Here is an 8138-nt window from a genome sequence, read left to right as displayed (position 1 = left end):
AGCGTCAGAGTATTCTGTGATTACTGCTTTCTTCTATTTTCTATTGCAACATTCTGCTAATAGTTTATTTCAGCAAGAGTAGACTAGTCATTTCCTTTCCTTTCAAGTTCTGCATTTCCTTGCTTTCCTTTTCAATTCTGCAAATTTCATTTCAGCAAGAGTAGACTAGTCATTTCCTTTCCTTTCAAGTTCTGCATTTCCTTGCTTTCCTTTTCAAATTCTGCAAATTTCATTTCAGCAAGTTCATTTCAGTTAGTTTCAATTTGTTTTGTTCAATCAATTTCAGTTTTGCAAGTACTTTCAATGTGGGAAAAAAGAAACAAAAACCAACCAAAAATATTTACTTTCAAGCCTCATAGGAATAGAGATAACTCAAAAAAAAAAATTCCCAACACCCCCACTGCTTCACACAGCTAGCCTTCTCTCTTCTTCGGCGGCTATGATCAAGAAGAACCTTTAAGTTAACAGTGAGACATATTTGAAGAACCTATAGGGGAAGAAGAAGAAGAAAACATTCCTTTGGAGCCAATGGCTGAACACAGAAATGCTAGGGGGAATGGAGAGAAAATAGAGGGTACCTTTCCCATTCGAGAAACCAATGGAGACACCAAAATGAAGAATATAAGCCCTTCTGCCCTACCTCATTTCCATGGTCTGAATATAGAAGATCCTGACACCTTTTTGTTTGAATTTTTTGTTATACAGAAATGCTAGGGGGAATGGAGAGAGAATAGAGGGTACCTTTCCCATTCGGAAGACCAATGGGGACACTAAAATGAAGAATATAAGCCCTTCTGCCCTACCTCATTTCCATGGTCTGACTACAGAATACTCTGACACCTTTTTGTTTGATTTTTTTGTTATCTGTCGAACCTATGACTATGCAGAAGACGAGAAAAAGTTGAAGCTGTTCCCTTCTACTCTCAAGGATGTAGCATTGTGTTGGTTCATGGGATTACCTGACAATAGCATCACAACTTGGGCTCAGATGCAGCAAGCCTTTAACAACAAATATCGAGATTATTGTAGGTCAAAAGATACTAAAAAATAAATTTTCCGAATGACTATAGGAAGTGATGAGTCCTTGGAAGACTATGAAGAGAGGTTCCAGCTCAGTTACAAAAGGGTCGGATGTACACTTGACCTTGAGTCTCTGAAGTTGATCCTGCTCAGAGGAATTCGGGAAGATCTTTTAGACACCCTCCATCTACTGGCCGGGGGAGACATCTACCAACTATCCTATAAGGGCATAAAGACTGTTTTTAGAAACCATTCTAGAGCATCCAGAAAGAAAAGTAGGGGTAGTCAACCCATAGCCAGTACCTCTTCCTCTAACTCATCCATTAAAGGAGAAATTAGAAACATGCTAGAAGACTTCAAGAGTGAGATGTTTTAGACTCTTGCCATGCAAATGGATACCTTACATATCAAAAGAAAACAAGAGGAAGTAGAGAGAGCTTTGGCCATTTTTTTCCCTAGATGCACTAGGAGGCATCCTAGGAATGAATGTCCATTGAACTCTATAGAGGTTTGTTCAGTCTGTGAAGAAAATCATTCTATAGATAAGTGCCCTTCCTTGCCCAGACTTAAATTTGTATATCAAGGGGTTGAGGGAGTCACTGAACTGCTCTACTACATAAACCAAAAGAGGCCACATGGACCTAGACCATATCAGCAGGGGATGCAAGGGACATCTCAGGCATACTACAACCCCAACCAAGTCACTTCCATACCTTCTTGGGGCCCCCCTGCTCATCCTTCCTAGTCCACACCTCCTCCTTGGTCCTTCACATATCCATATCATGCCCAACCAGTCACCCATTTATTTCAATCCTATGCTCAGTTGTAGCCTCAGTGGAATGCATCTCATTAGGGGTGGAGGCCCCAATAAAACTCTCCTCTCGCTCTTTTGCCTCCACCACCTGCCCAACCACAACCATTACTGCCTAATCCACCAAAGCAACCCCAAATGCCCACCCAGCCAAATCTGAACCCGAACAACAGACAGTCTCAGCAAGTGTATAGTGGGGAACCATCATGCTCGACTTATGCTGTGGAGATTCAGGAAATTAACTTGCGATCTGGGAAAGTTCTCCCAGATAGCTAGCCTCCACCCAGGGAGGTTGAGGAAGATAAAGAGGAAAGCGAACCTAAAGCAAATCCACCCTTTCTTGAGAGACTAACCGCGACATTCCAACCTATCCAAGAGGAAACTGAACTCCTGGGAGAATTGAAACATTTATGTGTGAAGATACCACTTCTCCAAGCCATAAAAGATGTGTCTATCTACAATAGGTTGATCAAAGAGAAATGCTTTAGGCATCTAGGAAGACGCAAGAGAGATGCCCCAATCATCAATGTCATAGGGAAACTGTCTGACCTGATGTTAGGGCAGGTAATTTGTCCAAAATATCTGGACCCTGGAAACCCAGTAGTTGATGCCCACATCAATGGCACCATGATCCCACACACCTTGATTGATTTGAGAGCTGCCATTAATGTGATGACAAAGGACACAATGTTGAAACTCAACCTCCAGGGCTCCTTGAGGAAGACCACGACCGTGCTACACCTTGCATACCGCTCCACTGTGACCCCTGAGGGGATTGTGGAAGATGTGATGGTCTCCATTGATTCATGGGAGTACCCTGTTGATTTCTTAGTTCTCCAGCCAAAGGAAAAGCTCACTGGGTACCCTCTCATTCTGGGAAGACCTTGGTTGGCTACCGTCGATGCCTACATGAGCTGTCAAGCTAGGAACATGACCATAAAGAATGGGCACATGTCTAAACAGTTAATCCTATATCCTCCTGCCCAACCCTTGTTAGAACATGATCTACCTCTCTAGTTGGAGGAGGAAGATGAAGATGAAGTCTATTCTGCACCGCTTTGTGCATTAGAAATCGCCATGGGGGGGAACCACCAGATGAGGATGATATGATTGAAAATCTGATCCAGAATCCACCTCCCAGTGTATCACCATTAGAGGACATAGTAAGAGAAACCCAAAACAACCCCTCAACTAATCTCTATGCAACCGACTCCACTCCTCTCCGTGTTAAGAACATAGAGTTCAGCCCAAAAAGTGTTAGGATATTCCGACACATAGGATATAGTTAAGTTCAACTTGGTCTAGTATAGAGTTAGGTTAGAGTTAGGTAAAGTGTGTTTCTTTACCGTTGTACATTTTGTAACTTACAATCCGACGGTCACAATATGTAGTGATCCGACGGTTCACTCTCACCTCGGTATTACCGACACTTGATCCGTGGCTTGACACCCGATTAGTCCATGAGTTCTATTTAAAGCGCATGGAGGGTCATTGTTCGGGTAATCCGTGCATGAGAGAAGCTTATGTAAATTTTCATTCTTTGATTAATAAATTGCCTGTAGTACCCACGTTGGGACAGGCCGTAGACTATTTCCCTCCTTGCACTTTGAGGGTTTTAACCACGTCAAAAATACTGGTGTATTGATTTGAGATCTGGTTGTGAGCGGTGTCCTTTTGGTATTCTTTTTGAGGAACTTACCCTGTAAATTCCTACATGGTATCAGAGCTATTTGAGGGCCGCATCTGTTGGTGATCCAAATCTGAAGCCGGTAGAACTGCATGCGGCTGTCGTTTCCTAGATCTGCTGTTTCTGACTGCTTTAGGGCCGAGAGGACTGCTCTGTTGCGTTCCGAGCATCTGTTCCAGTGAGGAACCCCTTTCGTTTCACGCGAAAAGGTTTCCGGTAGCCCTAGCTGCGTCATTTTTCAGATCGGGAGGTATACAGTGTTTTTTTTGCAGTTTACTGTTATTTTCTCTCTGCTTATTTCGGTCTCAGTTTATTTAGCCTTTTTTTTTTAACCGGATCTATACCTTTCATTTCTGCGTATGCTCTTTGCCCTGCGACTCTGTGCGATCTGGGCAAATCAGAAACAGAAATGAAGGATTTTTCTCATGCGTATGCTCTTTTCCCTGCACCTTAGTGTGATCTCGGAAAATCAGAGACATTGAGAAAAATATTTAGTTTTTCGGCTAAAGCTAACCTTGAGATTTTTTTTAAAATTTCTAGTTTTTTGGCTAAAGCTAACTTCGAGCCGCAAGGTTCGTTTTTCTTTGCATATTCGTGTTGGGTTTTGTATTTTGTGTTTTGTAGGGAAAAAGAGCTTTCTCAAGGCAAGCACGCAAACCAAGCCCCCCCCACCCCCCTCTCTTTCTCTCTCTCTCTCTCTCTTTCTCAAATTTTTTGTATAGATCAATTGGTTCAAAGCTATTTTAAGAGAGTAGAGGTCTTGGGTTCAAGTCTCCATTTTGTGGGGGCGGATTTTTTCATTCCCGCACATTTGCGCACTTTGCCGGCAACGTCAACAATTTTTTTTCAAAAAGCCATAACTTCTTCATCCGGAAGCCTTTTTCAGAGCCGTTTTTTTTAAAACCACCTATTTTTTCGAGATCTATCCATTGGAACACTTACTTTCAGCATCTTCAGCTTCAGTTTTTAAAAAAAATGGAAAGTCCATGCCAAATCATTCTTGACAGCACTAACTACTTCCAATGGGTAGCCTACATGGGAGATTTACTTAGAAGTAAAGGTCTCTACAGAATAGCCACAGACCAAGAGAAGAAACCAAAAGATGAAGACAAGGCGGCAAAATGGGAAAATAGACAAGATCAAGCACGTGGTTTGATAAGGATGTCTATTTCTCCTGATCTTAGATTCCACATTGCAGAACTTGAGACTCCTCATGAAGCATTAGAAAAACTTGCTAAAGTTTTTGGGATTAAAAATGAAATTAGAGCCCATCAACTTGAAAATGAGCTGCTTACTTTGGATCCTAATAATTTTTCTTGCATTGAAGATTTCTTGTCCAAATTCAAGACCCTTAGATATCTCTTGGAAGGTGTTAAAGTTAAGAAAGAAGATGGTAACCTTATTTATTCCATCCTTACTAAGTTGGGACCAGCCTACTCTGTATTTGTTTCCACTTTCCATTCTACAAGGGAAGCTTTCATTTGTCAAGGACAAGAATACAAGGCCCCTTCCTTTGACTCCTTTTGTGATTCCTTAATAAGAGAACAAGAAAAACTCTTACACCTTGGTCTTCTTAATCTTGGAAACTCTTCCACGAAAGCGTTAGCCGCCCAGCAGCAACCAAATTCAAAGAATCCTAAGAAGTCATATCCTCAAAAGAATGGTCCTAAACCATCTCAGCCTCAAAATGAAAGATCATTTCAGCAAAATGATAAGACCAATAAAAACAAATGGAAGAAGACTGATAGACATTGTAACTTTTGTAATCGAGATGGCCACTTAGAATCTAAATGCTTTAAGAAGATGGAAGCCTTGGAAGCCGCAATGAAGAAACATAACATCCATGTGGAGCCTACTTCAACTTCAACTTCCGGAATGGCACTTTCTGCATGTCATTATCAATCATCTCAGTCTGGTTATGCATTAAATGTATCTTCTTCTTCTTCTTCTCATTCTCATGAGTGGCTCATTGATTCTGGAGCCTCTTGTCACATGGCCAAAAACCAAGCCATGTTTTCTTCTTTAAATGATTGTAACACCAAAAATATATATATTGGTGATGATAGATCTCTTAATGTTGTAGGGACTGGAACTGTTCATCTAGACAATGGTCAGTTTAATGATGTATTATGTGTTCCAACCTTATCCTGCAACCTTCTATCTGTCTATCAGATAACTCATTCAGGTGAAGGTAAAATTGTTGAATTTTCACCTCATGATGTTGTAATCAAGGATCTAAAAGATCCTAAACAGATTCTAGCTACTGGTCTTGCTGATGATTCCAAAAGGTTGTATAAGTTTCACAACTTTGGGTCATCAAATCTTCCCTCAGTATTTGTTGCTCATAATGATGAAGTGAGCAAACTTTGGCATGAGCGGTTTGGTCACTTAAACTATCGCTCCCTTCAGCATCTATGTAAAGAAAATATGGTGACAGGTCTTCCTATGGTATCTTGCAGAGATGGTGTTTGTTCCGGATGTGTACTCGGAAAACATCATCGGGACAGTTTTGACAAACGTGCCTCTTGGCACGCCTCAGCCCCTTTACAGCTTGTGCACAGTGATTTATGTGGTCCTCTTCCTGTTGCTTCATTCTCTGGCTGCAAGTACTTCTTAACTTTCATTGATGATTTCTCCAGACGCACTTGGGTATACTTCTTAAAACTCAAGAGCGAAGTATTTAACACTTTTTTGGCCTTCAAAGCCTTTGTTGAAAAACAATTTGGACATCAAATTCTTAAGCTAAGAACTGATAATGGTGGAGAATATGTTAAAAACACATTCATCAACTTTTGCACCGAAAATGGAATTCAAATGCAACATACTGTTCCATACACTCCACAACAAAATGGTGTAGCTGAAAGGAAAAATCGCACCTTAAAAGAAATGGCTAATTGTATGCTGCAATCTAAAGGACTCAGTCTTAGTTTTTGGGCCGAAGCAATTAATTGTGCAAATTATATAATCAATCGCACTCCTACTAAGGTTCTAGAGAATATCACTCCAGAAGAAGCTTGGAGTTCCATTAAACCAGATGTAAGTCACTTTCGTGTGTTTGGAAGTGAAGCATGGGCCCATATTCCAGATGAAAAGCATAAAGCTTTAGAACCTAAGAGTGAGAAATGTACTTTTGTTGGATATTCTGAAGATGTAAAAGGTTATAGACTTATTCCATTTAAGTCCAAAAATGTTATCATTAGAAGAGATGTAAAATTTGATGAAAATAAATCGGCCTGCGAGCCTAGTCCGGCGGATGTGACACCTCTTCTGATCTCTTCTACCTTTGAAAACATTTCTTCTTCAGATGATGAAAGTGAGGATGATAATCCTCCCCCACCTTCTCAGGATCCTCAACTTCCAAGATGGGTCTGTGCTACTCGGGATGCAGCAGGTGATCTTGCCGGTGATCCTACAGATCAGCGACGTACACGTTCTCAGTTTGAAAGAGCCTCTTCTTTACTGGCTCAAGCTCCAGTAAATCATGATCCTGACACTTTTGCAGAAGCTTCAGGCCATCCACATTGGGAAGCAGCTATGAATGAAGAATATCATTCATTGATGACAAATGATACATGGGATCTTGTTCCTCTACCAAAGGGACGCAAACTTGTTAGATGTAAATGGGTTTACAGAACCAAGTATGGACCAGATGGGAAAGTTGATAAACATAAAGCTCGTCTCGTTGCTAAGGGCTTTTCACAGGTTGAAGGCATTGACTACACTGAAACCTTCTCCCCTTTTGCCAAAATGAACTCTATCCGCCTTGTTCTTTCCCTTGCTGCCTCTTTAAAATGGGAAGTCCATCAGATGGATGTTAAATCTGCCTTCTTGCATGGGGACTTGCAGGAAGAAATCTATATGGAACAACCCATTGGCTTCATACAAACAAACTCCAGCCTTGTTTGTCGACTTAAGAAATCCCTTTATGGCCTCAAGCAAGCTCCTCGGGCTTGGTATGCCAAAATGGATAGCTTTCTTTTAGAATCTGGCTTTTCTAGGTGTCATTCTGACAATACTGTCTACACCAAGAAAGTGGGCAACTCTCTTATCATCCTTGTTCTTTATGTTGATGATCTTATTCTTACTGGTAGTGATCCCAACCTTATAAACCATGTGAAGTCCTGCCTTAAAAAGAAATTTGAAATGACAGACTTAGGACACTTACACTATTTTCTCGGTCTTCAAGTCTTGCAATCCCAGGAGGGTATTTTCCTTTCCCAGTCCAAGTATGCTTGTGATATTCTTCGTCATTTTCACATGGAAGACTGTAAGCCAGCCCCTTCTCCCTTTCAGTCTGGAGTCAAACTTTCAGTCTCTTGTACTTCTCCTGAAGTTGATGCTACCTTATACCGTCAACTTGTCGGAAAACTCTTGTATTTAACCCATACTCGTCCTGATCTTTCCTTTGTTGTTGGCCTTGTTGCTCGTTTTATGCAAAACCCCATGAAAGTCATTGGAAAGAAGCTAAAAGAATACTTCGTTATGTTCGAGGTACAGTACAGTTTGGGATTCATTACAGTGCCAAAGCAGCTCCTCTGTTAGTTGGTTTCACTGATTCTGATTGGGCTGGTGACCCTGATGATCGGAAGTCTACTGCCGGTTATGTCTTCACTCTTGGTT

This window comes from Pinus tabuliformis, chromosome X (genome assembly GCF_031772625.1).
Source record: "Pinus tabuliformis cultivar Carrire ecotype Pingquan chromosome X, CPIR1, whole genome shotgun sequence".
NCBI classification, from domain to species: domain Eukaryota; kingdom Viridiplantae; phylum Streptophyta; class Pinopsida; order Pinales; family Pinaceae; genus Pinus; species Pinus tabuliformis.
Note: the sequence above shows the minus strand (reverse complement) of the source record.